This window comes from Ovis aries, chromosome 18 (genome assembly GCF_016772045.2).
Source record: "Ovis aries strain OAR_USU_Benz2616 breed Rambouillet chromosome 18, ARS-UI_Ramb_v3.0, whole genome shotgun sequence".
In the NCBI taxonomy this organism is placed as follows: Eukaryota; Metazoa; Chordata; class Mammalia; order Artiodactyla; family Bovidae; genus Ovis; species Ovis aries.
Genome location: NC_056071.1, coordinates 46095470 through 46123165, shown reverse-complemented (window position 1 = coordinate 46123165; position 27696 = coordinate 46095470). Strand labels below are relative to the sequence as shown.

Sequence of the window (27696 nt, the reverse complement as noted above, 5' to 3'; positions counted from 1 at the left end):
CAGTATCAGCCAGCAGCTACTAGATGAGTGGATACTTAAAGTAACCAGAAGGCTCTTTCTCAAAGCCTTGGGTAGGAACATGTCCTTAATATGAACCGCTTCAGTAGGTAAATTTTCCTGACATAGTAGTGTCTCAGGAGGCAGGGACTGTAATTTGGCTCCTGGACAAGCCCCATGTGGCCTGACTGTCTACTGCTGTGATCGTGGGTCCCTCAACAGTGTCCAGAGTGTCTGTCTGGCCAACACTACTATTACCAGTATGCTGTGCTTGGTTTAAAGTATTTTCTTTCCTATTACTCCCCTCATCAACATGTATAGAAAGCTCTTAAAAATGATAAACCATAAACAAACTCCTTTACAGTCTCTTTGCAAGAAAGTTGAATATAAACTGAGAGGAACAAAACAAAATAATTCCAGATTTCTCTGATATATTGTAATATCCATGTAGTACTTTTTATAGATCTATAATATCCTACATAGGAATTTTTTATAGAAAAGTAATTTTTTTACATGTAGTATATTGTTTTCTATATCCTTACAACATCCCTGTGGAAATGGGGAGGGATAGATGGGTAGAAATCTGTAGTGTCTGTGACAGTTTTTCTTAAACTAAGACTTGCTAAATTACCGAGACCATTATATAGCAAATCTGCCAGGTTTTTCCTTTTAACAGGAGGCCCTCTTCCTTGAGTGGGTAAGAAGCTAAGGGGTTTTTTTTATGGATTGCAATCTCTTTGTTCCTAAGGCTGAGTCACATCTGACTGAGTTCCTCGGGTTTATGTGGAAGCTAGGTCAGGATAACACCTTCTTATTCATCCCTCTCCTGTATTTGGCAGGTGACTCAAGAGTCATGGACCAATGCTAGGAAATCCTTGCTCTCAGCGGTTAGGGCCTTTATCTGTACCCCCTCACACCACCTTTTCCCTATTTGAGGTCACAGGGTAGGCAGGAGTGGGATGACTAACCCTTTTATTTATGGTCTTGATATTCCTCTCAATGATTTGAGACTTCTGTCTCATTGTTATCTTTAAATTTCCTCTCTGCACTGCCCTCCCCTTTGGATTACTTATTCATTAAGTCTCGTAAAAGTGTTACTTGCTCAGTTGTATCCGACTCTTTGCGAACCCATGGACTGTAGCCCTCCAGACTTCTCTATCTATGAAATTCTCCAGGCAAGAATCCTGGAGTAAGTAGCCTTTCCTTCGCCAGGGGATCTTCCCCACCCACGGATCGAACCCGGGTTTCCTGTATTGCAGGCAGGTTATTAACTGTCTGAGCAACCAGGGAAGCCCCTCCATTAAATCTGTCGCCGTAGTTTAGTCGCTCAGTTGTGTCCAACTCTTTGCAACCCCATGGACTATAGCCCAACAAGCTCCTCTGACCATGGAATTCTCCAGGTAAGAATACTGGAGTGGGTTGCCATTTCCTTCTTCAGGCGATCTTCCCAACCCAGGGATAAAACCCATGTCTCCTGCATTGCAGGTAGATTCTTTACCACTCAGCCACCAGGAAAGCCATTAAGTCTGCCCTATCCTAAGTCACTACCACAAACAGGAACCTTATCTCCTTGCTTTCTCCTTTTCCTCTTCATTTCTCTCCTCCTGGAGAGTTACCCCAGCCTGTTATCAGTGTGACCTTCACAACACACTACTGCAACATTCAGCTCTGTGGCTCGAAAGGATGCCAGGCTTTCTCCTTGAACTCCACACTCCTGAGCCTCACCCAGGGGCCCCAGACCTTATTGAGTTGCTTCCTATTTTATTCTGGGTTTTGTTTTGTTTTGTTTTGCCAATTTGAGTTGCTTAGTGTTGGTTTATTGCAGCTCTGTAATTTTAACACAAATTCCTTCTACCTGGAACGCCAGCTGGCCCATGCTAAAATGTGTCCATAGTACAAATCCTAGTTTAAATGCTGCCTCCAGCAAGATATTTTCTCCAGTCACCTGAGGCTCAAACTGATTCTCTGAAATCTCTCATCACTTCATTTAAATCATTCTTATTTTAGCTACCAGTATACATATTTTTCATCGCCTCTACTACATTGTATGCTGTTGAACTGAGAAACTCTGTTCAGTTCAGTTCAGTTGCTCAGTTGTGTCTGATTCTTTGCGACCCCATGAATCGCAGCACGCCAGGCCTCCCTGTCCATCACCAACTCCCAGAGTTCACTCAGACTCACATCCATCGAGTCGGTGATGCCATCCAGCCATCTCACTCTCTGTCGTCCCCTTCTCCTCCTGCCCCCAATCCCTCCCAGCATCAGAGTCTTTTCCAATGAGTCAACTCTTCATATGAGGTGGCCAAAGTACTGGAGTTTCAGCTTTAGCATCATTCCTTCCAAAGAACACCTAGGGCTGATCTCCTTTAGAATGCACTGGTTGGATCTCCTTGCAGTCCAAGGGACTCTCAAGAGTCTTCTCCAACACCACAGTTCAAAAGCATCAATTCTTCAGCTCTCAGCCTTCTTCATAGTCCAACTCTCACATCCATATGTGACTACTGGAAAAACCATAGCCTTGACTAGACGGACTTTTGTTGGCAAAGTAATGTCTCTGCTTTTGAATATGCTATCTAGGTTGGTCATAACTTTTCTTCCAAGGAGTAAGCATCTTTTAATTTCATGGCTGCAGTCACCATCTGCAGTGATTTTAGAGCCCCCAGAAATAGTCTGACACTGTTTCCACTGTTTCCCCATGTATTTCCCATGAAGTGATGGGACCAGATGCCATGATCTTCATTTTCTGAATGTTGAGCTTTAAGCCAACTTTTTCACTCTCCTCTTTTACTTTCATCAAGAGGCTTTTTAGTTCCTCTTCACTTTCTGCCATAAGGGTGGTGTCATCTGCATATCTGAGGTTATTGATATTTCTCCCGGCAATCTTGAGAAACTACACCTTACAAATTTTGTAAAAAAAAACAAAAACAAATTGCCTTTACATTGCAAGCTATGAATAGAGGTTTTCTAAATAAATTATACATAGGAAGAAATTATAATAAATTTGTTTAAATTAATATCAATTTTTATATTGAATAATCAAGTTTCTATACTTTTTAAATCCTGAACAATAATTTAGTAACTATTATTGTTGTTCAGTCACTCAGTTGTGTCAGACTCTTTTTGACCCTGTGGACTGCAAAACTCCAAGCTTCCCTGTTCTTCACTATCTCCTGGAGTTTTGCTCAAACTCATGTCCTTTGAGTCAGTGATGCCATCCAACCATCTCATCCTCTGTCACTGTAGTAACTATATTATGTACTATATTTACTCAAAGCTCTCCCAGATTCCGTTTTCACTTCATGATATATATGTATTAACTCAGACAAGTTTGAGGTCAGGTTCTCTGATATGTATCCCAAAACGTCTGACTTTCTCATATTCACACATACCCTCCAACATCACTAAGAACTGAAACACTTCTTTCTCCCCAGACTATCTCTTTTCTTACAAAGACATGCTTAAAATATGAGACATCCAGAGCACATCTGTTTCTCCTAAAATCCTCCAACACCTGCCTGCTCCATGAAGCCTGCCCAATATCCTCCCCTCTGAAGATCAGTGTCAGATGTCCTGATAGCTCCAACAGCAGTTTTGCCATTGTTTGGAAGAGTAAAGGTGGGAGCAAATCCAAGGCAGACCATGACCCCTAAGCTAAAGGATACATGGCAATGGGCTTGGTCCCTAGGGATACAATCCCCTGGCAGGAGGACTTAGCCAACAAAATAGTCCCACAGCTGTAACTTGGGGGAGAGCAGGGTCTCTGGGCACACTGGCTTCAGATACTTCAGAGTCTATGGAGCTAGGATCTTAAGTGCTCCCAGCCAGCAATACCAGTCCAGACTCAATAACCCAACAAATTCATGATCCAAAAACTTAGAAAAGGAGAAAACAGAAATTAAATTTAAAATAATTTACATATCTGTAGTCCTTTTGCTCTCACCCATAGCCTCCCCTGTTACTGTCTCTTCTTGATCGCCCACTTTTTCACCATCCTCATGTCCCTTTGTTTCATTTCTTGAACCCAAAGACAGACTTACAGATTAAAATTGGAAACAAGGGAGGAGAATGCTGGTGAATATCTCCAAGCCTTTGAAGCTGAAGGCAGACCCCTGCTCTCGTCGAGACTGCCTTTTGGTCTCAGGGCCAGGACTGCAGGTGGTGTGGGAGGTGGCTATGGCTCTACGCGTCCATGGTCAGGGCCCCAGACCACCAGTCTTCCCAGTGATCTGACTCAGAGTGCCTCCTGCTTCTGCAGGGGTTTATCTGCCCTCTTACTCTCAGGCAAGATTGATAGAATTAAGAGCACATAGCTCCCTCCTTTTCACTTACCACGATCTTAGTGAATTGATTAATTTGTATGTATTCATCATCTGTATCACCTTTAATACATAGGTCTGTAAGGGCAGAGACCACATCTGCCTGTTTTTTTTCCACATCCACAGTGTCAGGCATGTAAATGGTACTAAGTCCTTATTGAATAAATGGAGGAATAGGTAGATGGTTTGACACACAGCTGAAGGGCAGGGCGGGTGGGCGGAGATGCTTTTGCTGATCTCTTCTGAACATATTTGCATTTGACTATATATACACATGTACATGCACACATCTTTTATCTCTATAGCTCTTCAGAGGTTGCCTATGTGCCTCTTCTCTAGGCCTCTGAAGTCGCAACCATGCCTTTCTTTCAGGGATGTACTCCTTCTTCCACTCTCTGTCTGTGCTCCATAGCTCAGTCATGTCTGACTTTTTGTGACTGCAGGGACTGTAGCCCTCCCGGCTCTTCTATCCATGGGATTTTTCCAGGCAAGAATCCTGGAGTGGGTTGCCATTTCATAATCCAAAGGATCTTCCCAACCCAGGGATCAAACTCTCATCTCTAGGGTCTCCTGCATTGGCAGGAAGATTCTTTACCTCTGAGCCACCAGGGAAGCCCTCTCTAGCCCTCCAGTTATCCTCTACCCTGCCCTCCCTTTGGATGATCTGGCATCTTCCTGTCCCTTATTCTACATCAGCCCTTACAGACAGTCCAGGAGATCCATTAGCAGAAGGGTACACGGGAGGGCAAGGCCCACTTGACAGTTGTATTGAGGACTTGTCCTGTTTACCATCACATATGCTGGAAAAGATCAAAGCTGAGCAGAGGTCTGTTTGGGTCTTGCACAGAATGTGGCTCCCCAGGCTATATCTTCATTGCAGACAACACCTGCTCTCCAGGCCTCAGCTGCCTACTCCACATTCTGCTGTAGAGTTCCTCCCCCAGGGCAGATACAACAGGGCCTCAAATTAAACTCATCACAGGTGTCTTTTGTAACATTTATCTCTTTAATGATACAGTGCTTATTTCAGAATTCTAGGCTGGAACCCTCAATTGCTCTTTTCAATCAATTTTTTCTTTTTTTTAAGATTTTTTTTATATAGACCATTTTCAAAGTCTTTATTTAATTTGTTACAATAATATTTCTGTTTTATGTTTTGTTTTTTTGCCACAAGACATGTGGGATTCTAGCTGTCCAGTCAGAGATCGAAACTGCACACCCTGCATTGATTGGAAGGCAAAGTCTTAAACTGGCCAGCCAGAGACATCCCTTCATTTCTTTCTTTAACCTTTAAATTCTCCGTCACAGATTCCTATTGATCCTCCCTTTGAAACGTGCATCAGATCTGCCCTTTTGTGTTGAAGTCTACCATTGCCAGCCCAGCCTACATTTTTATCACTGTAATCCCAATTTACTCATTTTTTAAAATTTAATATTTATATCTAAACTCACTTAGCAAACCAGTTTAATCTTTCTGTGGCTCCTTTTTTTTTAAAAAAAAAAATGCAAAACAGCTTCTTATTTTCTAGCACATGAAGACCCAAAAATCCATGACCAACTACTCAAAATGTGGTCCCACGCTATGTACTGGTCCAATCTTGTGTCCCAAGATTCTTGTAGATACCCATCAGGCTCGCCTCATATTCCCCAGGGAAACAACAAAGACATATTAAGCACATGCTTTGTGCCAGGCCCAGTGATTGGCACTGGAGGGAGATAAGGCAGGATCCAAGACAGACTTGATCCCTGTCTTCACGAACCCTGAAGTCTACCTCGGGATTTTCCTTCCTTCTCCAGGTCTGCCAGTAGGGCACTGCTAACTGAACATACTTTGCCATTATACTGCTGACTCTTCATATACTCAACCAAAGAAGGGCTTTGCTGGTGGCTCAGTGGTAGAGAATCACCTGCCAATGCAGGAGATGTGGATTGTCTCTCTGATCCAGGAGGATCCCGCATTCCTCGGAGCAACTAAGCCATGTACCACAACTATTGAGGCTGTGCTCTAGAGCCAAGGAACCACAACTACTGAAGGCTGGGCACCCTAGAGCCCAGGCTCCACAACAAGAGAGTAGCCTCCACTAGAGAAAAGCCTGCACAGCAATGAAGACCTGGCACAGCCAATAATTTTTTTAAATTATTTTTAAAAAAATCCAGAGGATATTTCTTAGCCTTGTCATTTGGGGAGGGCACCATGCTAGACAAGGGAAACTTCAAGTCTGGAAGTTAGAGATTATGTCTTCAGGACACACCCAGCACGTGTCTGGATGTGGGTGAGTAGTCCAAAACCTTTGACTTTTATATATATGTGTGTGTGTGTGTGTATATACTTTTTGTCCATGCCCCAAGGCTAGTGCCCTGACCATGGATCAGTCTGTGCCCCCTGCATTGGAAATGCAGAGCCCTAACCACTGGACCACCAGGGAAGTCCGTCTATACCTTTTAAAATGAATGACAAATAATAAAAGGTTGTAAACAGAGCAATCTGAATTCAGAGGAGAGAGAAAGCAGAATGTTGAGGAGTCTGCAGAAGGCTGTGCTTTGGAGGATGTGGGCTGTGTGCAGAGCAAGGCGTGGGAGGAGAACATTCCAAGCAAGAGAGGTGCTGACTGTCCCCAACTACCTGCCCTCTCTGTTTCCATAGTGATGGAGTATACACAGCCCTGGTGGCCCTTGAACCAGGACTATCTGTGCAACAATGTTCTCATCCATAACATGTGAGCAGAAATCATGGGTACAGCGTCCACAGCATCTGCTTTAAAATCAGAGGGGGATACTTTATGCTGTGAAATAAACAGCATAAGGTTATTTCTTGCTCACAAAAGTCTGTTGCAAGCCCAGGGGCTTCTTCACATTCACTCAGGATTCCTGCGGGTTTCCATCTCAGATTGTTAAAAGTGAGGCCAAACTGAATGTCAGAATTTGGGGCAGAGAAAGGTTTATCACAAGGCCATGTAAGGAGACATGGTGAGTCGTGCCTTGAAAAGTCTAGACCTCCCCAAAGAGTTTCAGCAAAGCATTATTAAAGGGCAGTTGAAGGGCGTGGGTTGCAGGTTATGTGGTCAGCTGTGCACAGTTCTCTGACTGACCAACGGTGAGGCAGCAGGGTGTTTACATCATCCCAAGGGTTTACATCATCAGTCCTTAGGCTCCAGGAGGCCTGGGGTATGTGCTTATGGTCTTCAAGTACTTCTTCCATTTGGTGAGGAGTTTTCACATCTGCAAAACAATGCAAGAAATTTGCATCAAATACTAGTATCTAGGTACTTTGAGAGGAACTAAAGCGGAGATGGGGGAAGGCCTGTCCCAGGAAGGCCCCATAAGGTCCTGCTCTGTACTTAGTCATTCAGTCGTGTCTGACTTTTTTCTGACCCCCATGAACTATAGTCCATCAGGCTCCTCTGCCCATGGGGATTCTCCAGGCAAGAATACTGGGGTGGGTTGCCATGCCCTCTTCCAAGGGATCTTCCCAACCCAGGGATCGAACCCAGGTCTCCCGCATTGCAGGCAGATTCTTTCCTCTCTAAGCCACCAGGGAAGCCCTTCTCTGCTCAATCTTTGATTCTTTGATTCTCCTCAATCTCGAGGAGAACAGATTTTGAACAAGAAAAGGAATACAGATTCAAATTAAGAGGTTAATTGTAAACTTGACAAAGGTACCCTCACATGGTCCTGTCACATCTGCCCATCAACATGTGTTTTGGTCATCCTGGCAAGGGGAACAGGGGCTGGGGAATCAAGCCCAGTAATGAAAACCTTGGCACACAGGTAACTCATGCTACACTAGCTCCTGTCCCTCTGGTCAACACTAGTCACATGGCTGTGCCTAATCACACGAATGAAGAATTGTAATCTTCCATGTGCCTATCAATAGAAAAGAATTGGATACTAGTAAATACTGTAATGTGTATTACACTTACGCAAAGTGAAGGTGCATGTCATCAGCTTAATGTCTACTTTCTGAAGGCTGAGACACATGTATGCATTGACCAGTCTTTGACCGTGAAAATGAGGAAAGTGCCCCTTGAGGATGGTGGAAACACAGGATGAAAGAAACTCGAGTTGATGAATGGTTTCGTGGGGCAGAACCACTACACCAACCTGGATCATCCACTTCCTGACAACTGTGGGAGAGAGAAATAAACTTCTATCAGGTTCAAGCCCCTGTGTCTTGAAGTCTCTCTCAGCAGCTTAGCCGAAACTCCCAACCAATACAGGCAATGGCGTTAACTGGAGTTAGTGTAAGTAAGGGTGTAGCATTGTCGCTTTAAAATAAACAAGAGGAATGACCAGGGCAAGTCCAACGCATGTAGCAGGGCACCCAAAGCCAGTGTTCTGGAACAAAACCAGAGGGATAGAGTGGGGAGGGATGTGGGAGGGGGGTTTAGGAGCATGGCTGAGTCATATAAATGTATGGCAAAAACCATCATAATACTGTAAAATAACTATCCTCCAGTTAAAATAAAGAATTAATTTTAAAAAATAAACAAAAGGAACAGCAAGACACATCTGTCTGTTCCAACCCAATGATAAGCTTTGAGCTAGTATGAACTAAAAACAGAAAACTTTTTCTGGTTTCTTTAAGATCTAGCATATTTCTACATTCAGAGGGTATTCTTTTGTGGATAATTATTGGCTGATTGATAGACAGTAGAAAGAAACAAAAATAGGAGAAATCAAAGTTCTAGATGTAACTATACCAAAGTCAGTTGAGTCTCCAAAATATAGCACACAGCCTCCAAACTGAGAAGGACATATACCACCCTGACACAGGAAAAGGTTTAGACAGTCAGTCTTCTAACTAAAAAGAAAGGAATTCGACAGTGAAAACCATCCATTGCCCTATTGCTTCTCCAAAGCTACAATGTGAAATGGCTTTAACCCTTTGAGCCACTAAAGAAAAGAGCATGACTACATAGGAGAAAGTATTGTTTGTTTGCTGTTTTATTTTATTTATATTATTATTATTTCTTTCACTTTTTAAGTTGCAACAATAGAGAGTGGTTAAGGATTCTCAAGGAAGACGTGTTTCTTTCGATTTTTTTTCATAAGTGATTTTCTCTTCCCCTTTTTAACAGGATAATTAGGGAAGGTATTTGTTTCAACAAGTAAGGTCATAATTATACCCAACAATTTTTTTATACTCCATTTAAACATGCAAAAGTTTCACCTGTTTGTTCGTTAGAAATATTATATTAAAGGTATTAATGTTATAGTAATAATAAAACAGACTACAGTTTCTTCTTAGTCAAGATTAAGTGAAATATGCATCAACCACAAGAGGGCTAATATTCTGATCTCATATCCAGATAAATGTCAGTGAAATGATAGCTTTCAAGAGGCTGCACGAAACAATCTAAAATAAAATGCAGAATTAGAGAACTGACAAAATAATTGGGGGAAAAGTAAAAATGAACATGATAATAGACAATGTATATATAACCAGAGTAACTCATAATGAGATATTTATATTTATTTTAATCCGATCATTACCCAATTTTTCTATAAAGTTGGTTCTATGAACATTTATTTCACTAGCCTCATGATGAAATTATTATAAATATGACTTTAACCAAAATCAGTGGAGGGAAAGCTCGGATCCGAGGACAGTCTTGCCCCTTGCAGCCCTGGCTTGGGGTGCTGACCGCAGGAGAGGCAGTTCCAGGGTATCTGGGAAGGAAGCTGGGGTGATGCTGACTGAGGTGTGCACTTGACCCTGGAAATCAGAGCTGGATCTTGGGGAGGCTGGGATTCTAGTCCCTAACCCCGACCAGCTGTGGAGCTTTGGTGTTGAGATACAAGGGGCCGAAGCTCACCCACTTACAAACCAAGTCAAACAGGAAGAGGAATCAGAAAACGATTCCCTTTTAAACTAATGAAAGACAGGGCTGCCCTGGTGGCTCAGTGGTAAAGAATCTGCCTGCCAATGCAGGAGTCACAGGTTCCATCCCTGGTCCATGAACATCCCACATGCCGAGGGGCAAGTGAGCTCTTCCACAGCTACTGAGCCTGTGCTCTAGAGCCCTCAAGCCACAACTACTCAGCCCATGTGTCCTAGAGCCCATGATCTGCCTGGAGAGACGCCACCAAAACAAGAAGCCTGTGAACCGCAACCAGAAGGCAGCCCCCACTCTCCACAAGTAGACAAGCCCGCACAGCAACGAGGACCCAGCACAGCCAAAAAACTAAGAAAAGATAGACATGTGTAGGCACCATGGCCCTGAAAACATGGAACCTGAATTAGACAACCCTGCCTCACGATACCCAGTCAAAAGCACAACTAGCCAGCTATGGGCCTCCCACAGCAAAGCCTAATCCTGACGCTGAACCCACACACCTAGCTCCTCCCCAACTCACTCCAATCAACTTGCTCGACCTCCAAGGGGAGGTAGGAAGGCAGGAGTGCTTAGGAAAAATCCCCTTTTCAAAGAACCCAGAGGCGTGAAGAAGAGACCTCTCCCAAGGTGAGTCCCTCAGCTGTATAAACCTGAGTTTTCCATCTGTGAAAGTATCTCCAGTGTATCTTTTTGTTCTAGTTTATTTATGATTTTAAAAAGTCTTTGAGGGGCATGTATGTACCTAGGACTAGACAAGGACAGTGCTCTTGCGGGTCACTTAGAATGGGAAGGGTGTTCCTGACCTAAGTATATGAAATGTATGCCATCATATGGTTTTATTATATTTCAACAAATATCTATTGAGTATCTTCTATGTGCCAGTGAACAGAGTGATTAAAAAAAAACAGACCAGATCTCCACCTGTTCTTCCCAGAGCTTACACTCTAGTGTGTGTGATGTATGGGTGCATGAATAGTTGTGTCCAACTCTTTGTGACCCCATGGACTGTAGCCTGCCAGGCTCCTCTGTCCATGGAATTTCCCAGGCAAGAATACTGAAGTGAGTTGCCATTTCTTACTCCAGGGGATCTTCCCAACCCAGGGATTGAACTCGCGTCTCTGGCATCTCCTGCATTGGCAGACAGATTCTTTACCGCTAGCACCACCTGGGAAGCCCGCACACTAGGGAGGAGAGATATTAAATAAGCAAGCCCATAAAAGTGCAATTACCAAATCAGTAAGTGCTTTAAAGCAAGAAAAAGTGGGGGGTGGTAGTTGGAGGAAGGACAAAAAACAAACTTCCAGACAGAAGGAATAGCATGTGCAGAAGGCCCTGAGGCTGAGATGGTTACAGCACTTTTGAGATGTTAGATGAAGACTCTGGCCAAGAGTTCATTGAGCAAGACTGTGACTGATACTATTTGCATATGGTAGGACCAGGCAGGCAGGACATTACAGAATATGCCAAGGAGCTTGGATTTTATTCTGAGAGAATGAAAATCCAGTGAAGAGACTTAAGCTAGGGGGAAATATGCTCTAAATTATGACACTAAAAATGACTAAACAGATTTGGAAACAGATCTGTGAAGAACAGATTTGGAAACATTTAAGATCAATACCCTCATGAAGTCAGAGAAGGCAATGGCACCCCACTCTGGTACTCTTGCCTGGAAAATCCCATGGACGGAGGAGCCTGGTAGGCTGCAGTCCATGGGGTCACTAAGAGTCAGACACAACCGAGCGACTTCACTTTCACTTTTCACTTTCACGCATTGGAGAAAGAAATGGCAACCCACTCCAGTGTTCTTGCCTGGAGAATCCCAGGGACGGGGGAGCCTGGTGGGCTGCTGTCTATGGGGTCGCACAGAGTCAGACACGACTGAAGCGACTTAGCAGCAGCAGCAGCAGCACCCCCATGAAGTAATGTAAGCCACCTGGCAAAGTCACAGGGGAGAAGGGAGAGGGTGTCCTTTGGGCCTCTGGAGTGTAGCCCCAGAGCTCTTGCATCACAGTCATCACTGGTAAGAGCTCTTGCCACCTACGTGGGTCATTAGAGCCAAGTTGGTTAATAACTGATAGTTGGTGAGATGATATTAACCTATCATTTTATATACTAATGTTAATACTATTTAGTGCTTCATTCAAAGGAGTAAAGGTGAATTTTTATCCAAGGGTCCCCCAAATAAAGTTTATTCCTAATAGATATTTTCCCCAGTGACTCTGGTAAAGAATCCACCTGCAATGCAGGAACCACTGAGACAAAACTGGCTGTCTAAAGTGTATGTGCCTGGATAAAGTTCCTTTGTCTTGGTAAAAGAAGGGGTAGAAGAATTATTGGGGAGAAGATTTTTTTAATTGAAGTATAGTTAATTTACAATCTTGTGTTAGTTTCCAGTGTACAGCAAACTGATTCAGTTATACATACGTGTATATGTATATATATATATATATATACTTCTTTAGATTTTTTTTTCCTTTATAGGTTATTATAAGAAATTGATTACAGTTCCCTGTGCTATACAGTAGGTCCTTGTTTACCTATTTTATATAGAGTGGTGTACATATTTTAATCCCCAACTCCTAGTTTATCTGGGAGAAGATGGTTTTTATCTTGATGTTGTACTTCAGACCTTGAGTTAGTTACATTTATAAGCAATAGCTAGAGATAACACTTTATTTTACCTCACTGTGCATGAATGTTAAGTCACTTTAGTCATGTCCAGCTCTTTGCAACTCCATGTAGCCCACCAGGCTCCTCTGTCCATGGGGATTCTCCAGCAAGAATACTGGAGTGGGTTGCCATGCTCTCCTCCAAAGGGATCCCATCCCAGAGATTGAACCCATGTCTCTCGCGTCTCCTGTATTGGCCGGCAAGTTCTTAAGCACTGGCTGTCCCCAAAGTACTATTGAGTCACCAATGGCAAAAAAAAAAAAAAAAAAAAAAGCCTATAAAGTAGAAAAATAAAGAAACAAACAAAAGTGAGAGCCTTTGTTTACTACCTTGAGCTCCTCCTTAAAGGAAGCACTATTAGGACAACACTCCTGCAAGACAGGTCACCGGACTCCAGGCTCCTGGGAACTACAGGTGGGAGGTTACCTCTGGTCATTCCCAGTCCTGAGACTGCCTACAAGGAACCCTGACTCCATTCATTCAACTCATTCACCGAATACTTAGAGTGCCTCCAATGGCCCAGGCCTCAGTTAAGAAAAAATGTTTTGTTTTGTTTTGTTTTTTCCTGCAAAGAAACACGGCTTAACTGACTTTAGAGAAAAGGGAGTTTATGGGTTCATGTAACTCCAAAGTGCAGAGTGAACAAAGTGCAGCTTCAGGCAATACTGGAGACAAATGCCCCAGTGGTTTTGGGGGGGATCCATTCTTGGTTCTGTTTTCTCCCATGTTCCATGCATTCTCATGAGTAGCTCTCCTTAGAGCTGATGGTCCCCAGGCTGGCTCACAGTATAGCAACTAAAGTGAAAGTTGACTTTCCCCTTCACAATAGGAACAAAACCCCTAAGATTGCCTCTAATTAGACCACCGTGTGCAGATCTGAACCAATCACTGACGGAAGGGGGCTGGCCAGGGACTTGTGCCACTTTGACCCATCGAACTTCAGTCATGTCCTTATCCACATGGGGCAAAGCAGGGAGGTTCATCACCATCCAAACGGCATGGCCAAAATTAGAAGACTACAAAGAGTATGGCTCGGTGATTCCCTAAAGACATCTTTGTTAGAAGAAAGGTGATAGCAAGGCAGTAGATATCCACAAAGTACTTAAACATCAGTGACATGAGGTACAAAACAACCTTGCCCTCACGAACAATGCAGGAAAAGGATGATTCCACCATGCAGTGCCATACATTATGTAATTGGGCTGATCATACGTCTTGGCTAGCCAAGGCAGTCATAGTTTATGCCTGGTGTCCCAGCATAATTATTAAGAATGGACTGCCTTGGGCTCAAAAATGCCCTGGTTTGGATGATGTGTTTTATGGCCACTCTAACAGTAACTTATGTATCTCCAAATGCACATGAAAGAAGGACAAAGGGATGACTGACTGGGAGAGAGGTGACAGCAGTGGGCTGGAAGGGCTTCACAAGGAAGGCAGTGCTTTCCCTGCACATTGAAGAATGTGCTGAAATGCTCCAGAGGCTCTAGATGCTGAGCAAGTTGAAGCACCAGGAAAGGTGAGGTATGAGCAATCACTGGGGGTAGAGGAATTGCTCCCACACCTCTGTGACCCAACAGGATCAAAGATGTGCAGAGGACAGGAAAGGTGAGCCAGGTAACTGGCCTCTGACCAAAAGAAGAAGCACCACATGAAATAAAAGGAGGGACTTCCCTGCTGGATCAGTGGTTGAAAATCTGCCCGCCAATGCAGGGGACACAGGTCTGATGCCTGGTCCTGGAAGATCCCACATGCAGTGGAGCAGCTAAGCCTGTACACCTAGAGTCTGTGATCCACACTGAGAGAAGCCACCGCAGTGAGCAGCCAGCACACCACAGCGGAGAGCGGCCCACACTCACCGCCACTAGAGAAAGCCTGCACACAGCAATGAAGACCCATAAATATAATAATATAAATGATTTTTACAAAAATAAAATGAATTATCCAAGCTTTTCAAGTCTGGTAGTAAGCTAGACTTCCATGGTTTAGAATAGAAAGACAAAAGTCTTCCTTTTATTTCTGGTCCCTTGAAACACTCTGGAAGTATGTTGAACCTGAGAAGGAAATTTAGAAGCTTGTTTCACTTCACTTAGATTCATAACACCTGATGCTGAAGATGTAACCTGGACTCAGAAGATGAGCAATGTCCTCTGTCAGGCCCAGACATATGTTACTGGCTTCGATCATATATCATCTGTGACTCAGGTAATCATGAACGTGAAATGAAGAAACAAACAGTTGTGTTGTATAATATGTTTTCTGCTTATCCTCCTTGTGAGATACATTATTTCAAAAGGACAGATAGAAATGGATGTATCATAGGGTATCAACAGAGCCAATACATTTGGCTTAAGAGAAGTATGTATTTTAAGTTGTTCCTGTAAATTTTACCCCAGATATATTGATAATTTTGCATTATTAGCTTCACACAGCTGAAGAGAACGTTCAGTCTTTAGTGTGAAATTGTTATATTCACTATTTAAGAGGGAAAAGGAAATTATAAATATGCAGTGTAATCTATGGGAATGTAACTTCTTCCTAGTCTAGTATTTTCTAGTACTTGTTTCACAATTCTTCATACCTCCCTACAATGTCAAAGTTTCATACAAGCAAATCTTAAAATGAATAATGGAGTTGAATATACTATAATTTCAAACACTTGTGTGTTGAACAGCTAGTTATTCTCTAGAGTACCTCTGTGAATGGGTAAGGTTAAATGTCTTTATGTAATATAATGAAAATGAAACATGAGTGTTAAACTCTAATCAATCCTATCCCTTTCTAGCTATAGCTTTTGGTAGAACAGATATTATAGTGTTCACATGATATCACTTATTTAGATTCAAAGAGAATAACTTAGTCATTAATACTGATAACCCTGGGGCTTCCCAGGTGGAGCTAGTGGTAAAGAACCCAGCTGCCAAAGCAGGAGACAAGAGAGACATGGGTTCAGTCCCTGGGTCGGGAAGAGCCTCTGAAGGAGGGCATGGCAACCCACTCCAGTAAATTCTTGCCTGGAGAGTCCCAGTGGACAGAGGAGCCTGGCAGGCTACGTCCATAGGGTCACAAAGAGTCAAACAGGACTGAAGCAACTTAGCACGTCCGCTCGCACAGATAACCCTTGGGGTTCAGTAGTGAGGTGGGTGTCTCTGTCCTCTTCGTCCTTATCCCTCCCGAAGCCTTCAGTCTTCTTTGCAGTTCATGTCAGACTATCTCACCTCTCTTGTCGCTGCCATCTGCTGACCTCTGGTACCTTCCTTTGTTCACAGAAGATGTCAGTATGTGAATCTGTCATCTTTTCTGCTCCTTAAGCTATTATCTTTATCGATGTCTTCAAGAGCCTTGAGAAAAACTCATTGCTCACATGGCCTTTCCCCTCCTTACCTTCAGTGTCCTTTCCCCCTATCTTGTAACACCACCCACCCCCACAGGTAGACCCTGGACCTTGTTATCACTGACTACTGTACTGTCCCTGAGTTTTATATCCGATTGTCAAACCTGACTCCCCTTCACGTTCTCTCATCCCTACTCCGGCTGTGCTTTGATCACACCAAAATCATCAGTCTTCACTCTTGTTCATTCTGCATGATCTCTCTCACTTTTCTTTATTCCTTATTCAACTACATCACCCTATATCTATGTGCTTTTTTATTGGGGTATTGTTGCTTCACAGTGTTATGTTAGTTGCTGCTGTACAACAAAGTGAATCAGCTATAAGGCAATGGCACCCCACTCCAGTACTCTTGCCTGGAAAATCCCATGGACGGAGGAGCCTGGTAGGCTGCAGTCCATGGGGTCGCGAAGAGTCGGACATGACTGAACGACTTCACTTTGACTTTTCACGTTCATGCCTTGGAGAAGGAAATGGCAACCCACTCCAGTATTCTTGCCTAGAGAATCCCAGGGATGGGGGAGCCTGGTGGGCTGCCGTCTATGGGGTTGCACAGAGTCAGACACGACTGAAGCGACTTAGCAGTAGCAGCAGCAGCATAATACCTATATCTCTTCCCTCTTGGACCTCCCTTCCACCTACCACCCCATCCCACCCATCACATAGCACCAGGCTGTGCTACACAGCAGCTTCCCATTAGCTGCTTTACACACAGTACTGTATATATGCAAATCCCAATCTCCCAATTCATCCCACCACCCCACTAGCTCCCAGGTCCACACATCTGTTTCCTATGTCTGCCCTGCAAATAGGCCCATCTGTACCATTTTACTAGATTTCACATATATGACTTAATATATTGTACTTGGTTTTTTCTTTTCTGACTTATTTGTATGACAGTCTCTAGGTCCATTCACTTTTCAAAAGTTAATTCTCTTGCCCTCTTTTTCTTCCAGTTCACTTTCCCCCAGAGAACTCTAATGCCGGTTGTCCCACTAGCTCTTACTCCACACTGGCCACAGAACAAGTCTGAAGAAAAGCACGTGCTTTCTGTCGACTGATTCCAGTTTAAATTCATGATCATGGATCCTTACTGGGTCTTTAGTACTGCTTGTTACCTTAATACTTTAATAGATGCTCACTTCCCACTCTTCGAGATGAGCCCATGCCATGATTTTCCTGTCTCCTCAAACTGCCAGTCTCCACCCCAGGGTGTGGAACACCCTCGGTGCACCCGTTTTCTCATGCCTTCCTTTGTAAGAGAGGAGTGTGCCAGCTTCCACCAAAGTCACCACTTGGGCACAAGCTCTCCAACCCGTGCTTTGCTATTCCAGGACCCTCTTCCTGGAATATTCCTACTTTTCATTGCTTTATCCTTCTGGACTTAATCACTCCCACTAGCATAAACATGTTCTCTTGATTCCTCCCTCCAGCTCCTGCTATATTTTTCAGCTCCTTTTCAGAAGAAAACTTTCCAGAAGTGTTGACTGAAGTTGTCTCCATTTCCTCTCCATTCCTGTCTTTCCTCAGTTCAGTTCAGTTCAGTTCAGTCGCTCAGTCATGTCTGACTCTCTGCAACCCCATGAATCGCAGCACGCCAGGCCTCCCTGTCCATCACCAACTCCCGGAGTTCACCCAGATTCACGTCCATAGAGTCGGTGATGCCATCCAGCCATCTCATCCTCTGTCGTCCCCTTCTCCTCCTGCCCCCAATCCCTCCCAGCATCAGAGTCTTTTCCAATGAGTCAACTCTTCGTATGAGGTGGCCAAAGTATTGGAGCTTCAGCTTTAGCATCATTCCTTCCAAAGAAATCCCAGGGCTGATCTCCTTCAGAATGGACTGGTTGGATCTCCTTGCAGTCCAAGGGACTCTCAAGAGTCTTCTCCAGCACCACAGTTCAAAAGCATCAATTCTCTGGCGCTCAGCCTTCTTCACAGTCCAACTCTCACATCCATACATGACCACAGGAAAAGCCATAGCCTTGACTAGACGGACCTTAGTCAGCAAAGTAATGTCTCTGCTTTAGAATATGCTATCTAGGTTGGTCATAATTTTCCTTCTAAAGAGTAAGCGTCTTTTAATTTCATGGCTGCAGTCACCATCTGAAGTGATTTTGGAGCCCCCAGAAATAAAGTCTGACACTGTTTCCACTGTTCCCCATCTATTTCCCATGAAGTGATGGGACCAGATGCCATGATCTTCGTTTTCTGAATGTTGAGCTTTAAGCCAACTTTTTCACTCTCCTCTTTCACTTTCATCAAGAGGCTTTTAGTTCCTCTTCACTTTCTGCCATAAGGGTGGTATCATCTGCATATCTGAGGTTATTGATATTTCTCCCAGCAATCTTGATTCCAGCTGGTGTTTCTTCCAGTCCAGCATTTCTCAGCCCACTCCAATTGGCCTTTATCCCCATTCCTTTGAAAGTGTACTGTGTCGGGTCAACAACAACCTACATTCTATCCAATTTAATGGTCCTTTGATCATCCTTGTCTTACTAGATTTCTCATAAGCATTTGGCACAGGTGACAAATCTTTCCAGAGACATTTTTCTCTCTTGACTTTCCTTTCTCACTGTCCACTTCTCCTCTCCTGCTCGTCCTCTCTGCCCAGTCCCAATGTGTTCCCAGATTACAGTATTCCCATATTAGGTCCTCAGCTGGGAATTCCCTTTCCTTCAATCTCCCACATGTCATTTAAGTCTTATTTAAATAGAAGCCCTGCAGAAGGACATTTTCTGACAACTCGATTTTAGTTTTCAGAAACTCTATATCGTCTATTGTAATAGCTGTTAATGTGTTTGTTTTTTGTCTCATCCCACTAAAAATTCCACGAAAGTAGAGAATTTGCCTATCCTGTTCACAGCTCTAAGCAACTAAAAAGATTTCTTGCATGAATGAGAAAATTAATACTGGCTTGCACAGTAAAAACTAATACTTTTTCATTAACAACTACATCTTCTTTGCATTGCTATGATTGTCAAAACATTTGATGCCGTGTGAATGGAAATTTTTTCACTCATCCTCAAAATAAGATTGGTTTTCTTTTCCATTTAAACTCAAAGAGGGTCTAGAATTCAATGAAGTTTTAGAAATCACTGCATTTACTTCAATCTTTGTTTTTAAATACTAACTTAGGAACTGTAATACTTATCCTTTATAGGTCAAGACCCACTCTTAAAAAAAGAAAAGCTCTTCGCTGGCAGTGACAGAGTTATTGTTGTTGTTCAGTCATGAAGTCATGTCCGACTCTTTGCAACCCCATGGACTGCAGCACACCAGGCTTCCCTGTCCTTTACCATCTCCTGGAGCTTGCTCAAACTTATGTCCATTGAGTCAGTGATGCGATGCAACAATCTCATCCTCTGTTGTCCCCTTCTCCTTTTGCCTTCAATCTTTCCCAGCATCAGGGTCTTTTCCAGTGAGTCAACTGTTCATATCAGGTGGTCAAAGTATTGGAGCTTTAGCTACAGCATCAGTACTTCCAGTGAACATTCTGTGTTGATTTCCCATAGGACTGACTGGTTTGATCTCCTTGCTGTCCAAGGGACTCTCAAGAGTCTTCTCCAGCACCATAATTAAAAAGAATCAATTCTTCAGTGCTCAAACTCTCACATCAATACATGACTACTGGAAAAAACATAGCTTTGACTATATGGACTTTTGTCAGCAAATGATGTCTCTGCTTTTTAATAAGCTATGTTGGTCATAGCTTTTCTTCTAAAAGGAGAAAGCATCTTTTAATTTCATGGCTACAGTCACCATCTGCTGTGATTTTGAAGCCTAAGATTTCTCACTAAATCAAAGACAAATATACCACAAGGTGATTTTGTCAACTCCAAATTAAAGCTTAAATGGTAAGATTTAAACTTAAATATACTTATTTAAGTGCAGTTCTAGATTATTTTTGTGGCATTGTTTAATGCAAAGCATATTAATAATACATATTCCATAAATTATGTGAATTCTTTCTTTAATTTATAATTTTGATTAATCATTTCTCTAACTCTGGACACTGAGATGGAAAATAAATTCTAGAAATGAGAATCTAGAAAACTTGAGTAAATTTTTAATTTAGTTTTTCTTCAACCAAAATTAAATCAACTAAAATAATCTGTCAATCATTAATTACACAATTCATGAAATTCAGAGCAATTTTTCATGATAACCTAAAGAGTCATGTGCCCTTGTAGAAACCAGAATTTGCTTAATAAAGATAACAACACAAGGTCTTGCCAAAAATCTCTCTTAATATGTGAAATAAATGTGTATTTCTCAATATTGTCTCATTTTCACACCAAAGAACTGCTGCATCTGAGCACTATACACAGGACAAATAATATTCCACCCTAAAGAACAAAGGCCTTTTTGGGCCAATACAGATGATGACTTGCACTGCTTTCATTAAAAAGTCAAATACTAAGGTAAAAAAAAAAAAAACAACTACTTTTAAGGATTTTTTTTTTCTCATAACTCCTCAGCAATGAAAAGTATTATTAACCAATATCACTTGTCTAGGGTTGTTAACCCACAGGTAGGGCATTAGTCCAGTGAGGAAATAAATTGAATACAATCTTTTCAAACAAGATACTAATTTAAGGATACACATTCACAAATTTGCTGTCAAAATTTGTCATTTTTCTAAAAGAAATGAAGCATGGTTGAGAATAAGCAATTAAAACAAAGATGCAAAATCAGGCTATTGACAAAGTCATATTATCACTAATCTTTGATTTCTAAGAATAATATTTGAGCTTTTAACTTACTGGACATAATATTAAAATATGTGTTTTCTAACTCAGAAGTAGCCTTCAAATGGTGACAAAATATGATCATAAATAGGAGTAAATAGGTGTGACTTTTGAAAAAATATATTCCAGTACTAAAAAGTCATTATATATTACCAAAGATTGAGAAATAAATTAAGTCAGATTCTTAAGTGTTTGTTTTCCTTCTGTAATATTTTAACCAAAAAAAAAAAAAAGAGAGAGATTTCCTATTTCTAGAGAGTTATTTGCAAAATGTCTTCTATTTCACACTATTTGGTCAATGTTTATTTTTCTAGTGTTATGCAGCTTATAGGAAACACATGAAATACTACATTTATTTGAATTTTTATTCAGTGTTGAGTTATACTTTTATACCTCAGCTAAATGTTGTCTTGATATATTAAATGTAGACCTCTACACTATCCCTTTATAGTTTTATCTGTCATTTGATTTTTTTCCAAGTCATTAGTCCTTCATTTCATTTTTTCTATCATGGTTTTAAATATCCAGTGAGACCTTATGATTTTTATCTGAACACTAATAAACCACTTATTTGAAGCAGCTTTTACTATATCCAGGAGATCATAATAAGGATAATGGAGTAATAGTCACTGTCTTCACCACCACACGATTCCTACCAGTCACAAGCACAGCTTCCTCAAGCCCCAGCACGGTCTCCATGTTAATAACAGTTAATGAGCTAAAGTATTGAAGAAACATAGTCTCCTTTTGCTCAGGGATTTTGTATTGCATATGCTAATCATGTGAGAGAACTAGAGGAAAATGCAGTAGAAAAGGTTATGATTAAGGATGTTATGTATTATTTTTTTTTTTTTCTGATTTAAATAACTGCTGGGGCACAAACCAAGACCCAAGGGAGCTACAGAAACTTACACATTTACAAAAGTGGGTTCCCATAAAGAGAAGTGTCTTGCAGGAAGAATGTCAGGGTTAATATTTCCCATCACATTTGAAAATGATACCAGGTAAAGAGGGGTTGGCAACAATGCTCTTGTACTTAGGAGAGTTCCAGAAGGCTTCTAAAGAGCCACTGGAGGGCCAGGCAATTCTGATGATGGTGTGGTACAATTTGAAGGACCAGAAAAGGTCCCATATTACAAAATACACCTCCACCACTTAGAGGCTGATCACTGCACCTTAAATTTCTTCACTGGAAATACAATACTTTCCTTTATGAAGTCTTTTAAATCTACAGTTGAGATTCAATACCAGTTAGTGAAACCACCTGTGTCAGAAAACTTGTTTCCAAATGATGTTTGGGCTTTATTTTCAAGTTTCCTAAACTGGGCTTTAGGAATGTATGGTTTTCAAACTCTTAAGTGTCCTCACTGCGCAGCCAGGTTCAGGAACCATTGTTATTATTTCCCATTAGGAAGCCAGCATGCTTAGGATTAGAGAATTCATAATAAGCCAATCATATCTTGTACTTTAGAAAAGATGGTTGAGGGACTTCCTTGGTGGTCTAGTGGTTAAGAGGAGAGGGTGGGATGATTTGGGAGAATGACATTCTAACATGTATACTATCATGTGAATTGAATCGCCAGTCTATGTCTGACGCAGGATGCAGCATGCTTGGGGCTGGTGCATGGGGATGACCCAGAAAGATGTTATGGGGAGGGAGGTGGGAGGGGGGTTCATGTTTGGGAATGCATGTAAGAATTAAAGATTTTAAAATTTAAAAAATAAAAAACTAAAAAAAAAAAAAAAAGAATCTGCCTTGCAATGCAGGGGATGTAGATTCAATCCCTGGTCAGGGAACTAAGTTCCCACATGCTGTGGGGCAACTAACCCCGAGTGCCACAGTGAAAGGTCCTGCGTGACACAACAAAGATTCCTTGTACCATAACTAAAGACCTGATGCAGCTTAAAAAAAAAAAAAAGGTTGTATTAAAAAAATGATTTAAAAAAGAAAAAAAAAAAGATAGTTGGTCAGTGAGAGTCCAGAAAACTAAAAGAAACCCTCAAAATGTAAGTAATAGCCCCAATTACCAAAATCAGTGACTTTAAGACTACATTGTCTTAATATATCCATCAATTTAATGCAATTGTATTTTGCTGAACACTTAGAAAACTCCCCATGTGCCAAGTCTTATACTGAGTACTCTACAAATACTAGTTTATTTAATCTTCATAAAAACCCTGATATATGTTCTTTTGTTAATATTTCCCCTGTTTTACAGATGAGGAAACTACAGCTAAGGTGAAGATATGAAGTCATTTACCCGAGCTATTAAGTGGATGAGCTTCACAACTCCAGCTCCTAATCCTGGGTCCTGTGACCATTCAGATGGCAGGCTAGGCTCTGAGGAATCCAAGATGAATGGCCCAGAGGGAACCTGTAGACTGACTAATGGAATACGACTGAGAAATCAGGTTCCTGCCATCAGTGCTTTAGAAGAGAGGTCAAGATTTAGGTCTTGCCCAAGCAAATCCTGGCTGACTTGCTCTCTCCTCATGCTGCTCACCATCTTTGTAAGAATCCATCACTTGGCTTACCAAATGCGTCTCCTTGGCTTCCCCGGTGCTCTTTGCTAGAAAATGAGTGATAGGAAAGCTTGAATATACATTCAAGTGGAGTCGGTTTTATTTCCTTTTGAAATGGGATGTAACTGGATATTGGTTGTGATGATTCTAGAGATTCTCATTGTGGAGAAGGTATTGCCATAGGAGTAGGATTGGAATGGCTGCAGTCATCAATTTAATTCTTCATAGATCCAGCCTTGGTTTGCAAATGAGATGAGAGATGCAGCTGCAGGTGAGAGAGCACTCATTTAAAAAAAAAAAAAAACTTGGCAGGCCACAGCTTAAAAGTGTCCACAGCTGTTTGAAATTGTGCTTTGCATATTTACCTCTTTTGTTTTGCATGCTACTCCTGCTCATGGATTCAATGAGATAATTTACAAGAAGAATTTATAAGAAAATAAGTTGTTTTCTTTTTTAATGAATCACTTTTTAATATCTGGGAAGAATTTTTTCCTGAGTCTCTCATGTTTCCTTAACCAGACTCTATTCATTTGACTAATTCAGGGTATTTTATTTAATTGGTATCCTGATAAATGACATGACCTCTAAATTGGCAGAGTACCAGATTAAAAGATTTAGTTTAATGCTTTTCAATTACTTTACACTATTGTTACAGTGGAGCAGCTTACCAGTTTAAATAGAAAGGGAAAAAATTACAACTGTTAACTAATGTCCTAAAATCTATTTGGGCTTACCAAGTGGTGCTAATGGTAAAGGGCCTCACCTGCCCACACAGGAGACATAAAAGATCTGGGTTCAATCCTGGGTGAGGAAGATCTCCTGGAGGAGAAAATGGCAAACCACTCCAGTATTCTTGACTGGAATATCCCATGGACAGAGAAGCCTGGCGGGCTACAGTCTGTGGGGTTGCAAAGAGTCATACACCACTGAAGCAACTTACCATGCATCTTATAATTGCTTTAATGTTACTTAATTATATAATTCCTAATAATAGGTATATGTTTAGTGTATGTTCATAAGTGAAAAGAAAACTGTTTCTTGTTTTCATTGTTCTTGAACTATCGTTATCTCTGATATTTATATAAACAAGGATTATTAAAGTATATTAAAAATGCTGAAAAGACTGTCAATTGCTAACATTATGGGACAGAAATTGTTTTTATTCCTATTTTTTTAATTAATATATATGAAGCATGAGTGGATAACCTGCCCATAGTTTCATAACCACTAATATTCAAAGCAAGGATTCTAACGTAGGCATTCTGATTTTTAATTCCACTTACTTCATCACAGCTCTCTCTTGGAGCAGTTCTTGACATGGCCACATTTAACTTAGAGGTGAAACTGGTGTTTCTCATAGGCAATCTAATGGTCTCTGTGAGGAGAATTCAGTTCTTTAATATTTACCAATAATTTATTTCATTTCTTTTTCTCCTTAGGTACAGACTGTGAGTAGAGTGGGACATTTTGACATTTGATTTTGGACACTATGATTTGTAAAACTGGAGGCAATAGTCAGACTTTTCCCATTTCCATGTAGTTTGTGGAATTGAATCTGTGTGCCATTTAAAAGGATATTTTTTGTGTGTTTCTCTCTCTATATATATATTTGTTTTGCAAGAGAAATAGAGACTTCTAGTTAATAGGAATCTTGGTGAAGACCAAATGAGATAGCATGCAAAGCATCTGGCAAAATGTATCACTTACAAAGTAGGTACTGAAAAAAATGTTACTTCTCTTTTCTTTCCTGCCTGCTCTGCGGCTATATTTTAAACTCTGGACACTGACAGTTTTATGTAACTGCTATAAAATCTGGGGGGAACTGAAACTGTCAGTTTAATTCATGGGCATTGGTTATCTTCATGATGGTATTTCAGGCCCCAAATATGTAGCACACATATATTTGTAAGCTGCAGTAAAACAGAAGGAAATCCAAATATCTGGATATTATTTGCTAATCGTGGTGCCCATTTCTGGCTGTGGTGGGCTATCTTATTTCTATTACCTAAACCTGTATTTAAAGCAAACATTTTCCCAATTGCTGATGATAGAATATAGATTGAGCCAGCCTCCAGACCTTTGTATATCACTCCATGTTATTCATATGTGTTCCTGATCTCAATACGATCTTCAATATGCTTAACTGTATGCTCTGCATTATAGTAAAATGCCTTTATAAGTTGATTTTAAAATATATTTAAATAATGTTATTAATCTTATGGGAAGGCAATAAATTGTTACTAATCTGGATTGCCATCTAGTTATTCTCGTTTTAAAGATGTAGGATCTGATGCACAGGGTGATAAATTTTCTTGATGTCAAATGGAATCTATGAGTATAACTTGTGAAATATATTGAATTTCCCAAATAAATAATATGATGAGTGTTCCTTATCATTTCATTACATAAATAAAAATGAATTTTGCTCAGCTTTCATATGTGCTTGTATTTAAAGAAATGAAGTAAAGTTTTGTATATTTAAAGTATTTGATACTTAAATATATGACTAGATCAAACAGAAGAATTTTAAAACCTGAATCACTTTTATTTTCTACTTTCTCTTTCAGATATAATAATAATAGAATTTGATATCCATATATGTATGTTGTTGCTCAGTTGCTCAGTTGTGTCCAACTCTTTGCAACCCTGTAGACTGCAGCATGCCAGGCTTACCTGTCCTTCACTATCTCTCAGAGTTTGCTCAAACTCGTGTCCATTGAGTTAGTGCTGCCATCCAACCATCTCATCCTCTGTCATCCCCTTCTCCTCCTGCCCTCAATCTTTCCCAGCATCAGGGTCTTTACCTATGAGTCAACTCTGCATCAGGTGGCCAAAGTATTGGAGCTTTAGCTTCAACACCAGTCCTTCCAATAAATATTCAGGACTGATTTCCTTTAGGATGGACTGGTTGGATCTCCTTGCAGTCCAAGGGACTCTCAAGAGTAGTCTCCAGCACCACAATTCAAAAGCATCAATTCTTTGGCCTCCTGCTGTCTTTACGGTCCAACTCTCACCAAGTCTGTACATGACTACTGGAAAAACCATGCATGTGTGCCAAGTCAGCTTCAGTTGGGTCTGACTCTTGCCCACCCCATGGACTGCAGCCCACCAGGCTCCTCTTTCCATAGGATTTTCCAGGTAATAATACTGGAGTGGATTGCCATGCTCTCCTCCAGGGGATCTTCCCCACCCAGGGATCGTACCTGAGCCTCTTCAGTCTCCTGCGTTGGCAGGTGGGTTCTTTACCACTATTGCCACCTGGGAAGCTGAGGCGGTAAAACCATAGCTTTGACTATACAGATGCTTGTCAGCAAAGTGCTATTTCTGCTTATGCTGTCTGATACATGCACACACACATATCTGGCTCCTAAATCTGTGCTAGACAGCTGTCGATTTTTATTTAATTTTATTTTTTGCCACGTAATGTATCTTTCGTCATCTACTTGGGGTAATTGTATACAATTTTTCTTCTTGAGATCTGTCCCTTTGCCCCTCCCTCTTCTTGGTAGAGCTGACACTCCCAGCTCCAAATGTAGTGTGTATCACCCAGGCCCAGCCAACCATAATCCCCAGGCCCAGCTAATGGGTGCAGTGGTAGATTCTATCAGGATCTGGAATTTTATTTTATTCTACTTACAAGCTAGTAAGTTGTTCTTTTGCTATTTCATAGAGGCCAGCAGAAGACACAAGATTTCTGGGTCAGAGACAGAGAACGTTGTAACTCAGGGTGCAGCCGGTAAGCAACGTGATTAGCAATACTTCCATCTGTCCTTGATCCTCACGGGGGTGAGGCAGTGTGAGCCCAAATGGATGCTGTGCAGTGATGGGCCTGGGTCACAGCTGAGGGACACGGATCTTGGGGAACCATCGAATTGTAGTAAGCAGTAATCGAGCCTTCTCTTTGCCTTTACTCAAGATTGCTTGCTAAAAACAAAACTCTGAGAAATAATCTAGGTAAAAATTGGCTAGCGCCTCATATTCTTGCATACCTAGCAAGGAACACAGAGGGTGAGGGACACATGGAGGCACGCCTCCCAACAGATAAATGATCTGAGTCTAATCAGGGAGAATCATTTTTCCTCTTTCCCCTGAAATTTGAACCTGGAAAATATCATTTCGGTTTTCTGCAGCTGTCTGTAATTACACAGGAATAGCCAATCTGAGAATAGAGCCAAGATTGTGAAAGTCAGAGTTGAGAAAAGGAAACTGAAGAGATA

The 27696-nt window shown here is 41.4% G+C and overlaps 1 long non-coding RNA gene across 1 annotated transcript; it reads left to right on the top strand.

Moving 5' to 3' along the window:
• Window positions 1–78: 78 nt before the first annotated feature.
• LOC132658130 (uncharacterized) lies at window positions 79–25915 on the top strand. Its single transcript, XR_009597253.1, has 3 exons — window positions 79–15022; window positions 19721–20062; window positions 23176–25915. It is a non-coding gene; the product is annotated as an uncharacterized LOC132658130 (long non-coding RNA).
• Window positions 25916–27696: the final 1781 nt, after the last annotated feature.